The sequence below is a fragment of the Cricetulus griseus genome, chromosome 7, assembly GCF_003668045.3.
Source record: "Cricetulus griseus strain 17A/GY chromosome 7, alternate assembly CriGri-PICRH-1.0, whole genome shotgun sequence".
NCBI lineage: Eukaryota > Metazoa > Chordata > Mammalia > Rodentia > Cricetidae > Cricetulus > Cricetulus griseus.
Genome location: NC_048600.1, coordinates 90,316,573 through 90,317,867, shown reverse-complemented (window position 1 = coordinate 90,317,867; position 1,295 = coordinate 90,316,573). Strand labels below are relative to the sequence as shown.

Here is a 1,295-nt window from a genome sequence, read left to right as displayed (position 1 = left end):
GCATAAAACCAAGAGTTAAGGCTAGAGAGATGGCTCAGCTGTTGGGAGCATTTGTTGCTTTTTCACAAGACCCAGATTCAGTGCCCAGTACCCATATATATAAGTTATGGCTTATAATTAATTGTCTGTGACTGCAGTTCTAATGGATCCAGTGCCCTCTTTTGGCCTCCGGGGAACCAGGCATGTACATAGCACACATACATACATGTAGGCAAAACATTATATACATAAAATAAAAATAAATAAATCTTTAAGAAAAAAGAGATTAAAAGGTTTCAGATTTAGCAAATGAAAATATAGAGCACACTCCTACTGAATTGAAAATTTAGGTAAATAATACTTTTTAAATGCAAACATGTCCAGTATAATGATTAATGTGGTAATTCATGACAAAGTCAACACTTGGTATACACTAATACTTAAAGGGAAAAAAATCAGTGTTTCTTTGAAATTCAAATGTAGCTAGGCATCTTATCCTGTATCTGGAAAGTTTACATCAGTTTAACCTTCACTTGTTTTTCTTTAATTGTTATTATTTTATATTTTATGTGTATGAGTGTTTTGTCTGTCTGTATGTCTATGCACCACATTCTTACAGTGCCCAAGGAGGCCAGAAGAGGGTGTTGGATCCCCTGGGACTGGAGCTACACACAGTTATAAGTCACCATATGAGGTCTGTGTATGGAACTCTGGTCCTCTGGAAGAGCAGCCAGTGCTCTTAACAGCTGAGCCATCTCTCCAGGTCGTCTTCACTTGTTCTTTTTGACCCAGTCTCATGTAACTCAGGCTGACCTCTACCTCACTACATAGCCAAGAATCACTGTGAACTCCCTTTAAAAAATATGAAATACTTCACAAATTTGCATGTCATCCTTGCACAGGTGCCATGCTAATCTTCTCTGTATGGTTTCAGTTTTTGTACATATACTGTTGAATTAGCACCGTTGTGAACTGCTCCTCCTGCCTCCAGCTCTTAAGTGTTGGGATTACAAGGGTGGGCTACTATGCCTGGTTTACGCAGGGCTGGGGATCAAACCCAGGGTTAGGCCAGTGCTTGATCATCTGAGCTCCACCCTCTGCTCTTCACTTGTCATTTAAAAGGAAAAGAGAGAGTATAAATAAGGAAAGGGATTTGTCTAAAGAGACATACCTCTTTAGTGACCAGCTGGGGATCAGAATCCATTGAAAACTGTCCTCTGAACATGCTTTTCCAGATGTATTTAGTTTTTGTTTAATATTTTAAAAATTTACGTGTATTTATCTTGGGAAAGGGCCTTTATGTGCCACAGCTCACG

The 1,295-nt window shown here is 38.9% G+C and overlaps 1 non-coding gene across 1 annotated transcript; it reads right to left on the bottom strand.

Moving 5' to 3' along the window:
* Positions 1-836: 836 nt before the first annotated feature.
* LOC113836864 lies at positions 837-942 on the bottom strand. The gene has a single exon (XR_003487382.1). It is a non-coding gene; the product is annotated as a U6 spliceosomal RNA (small nuclear RNA).
* Positions 943-1,295: the final 353 nt, after the last annotated feature.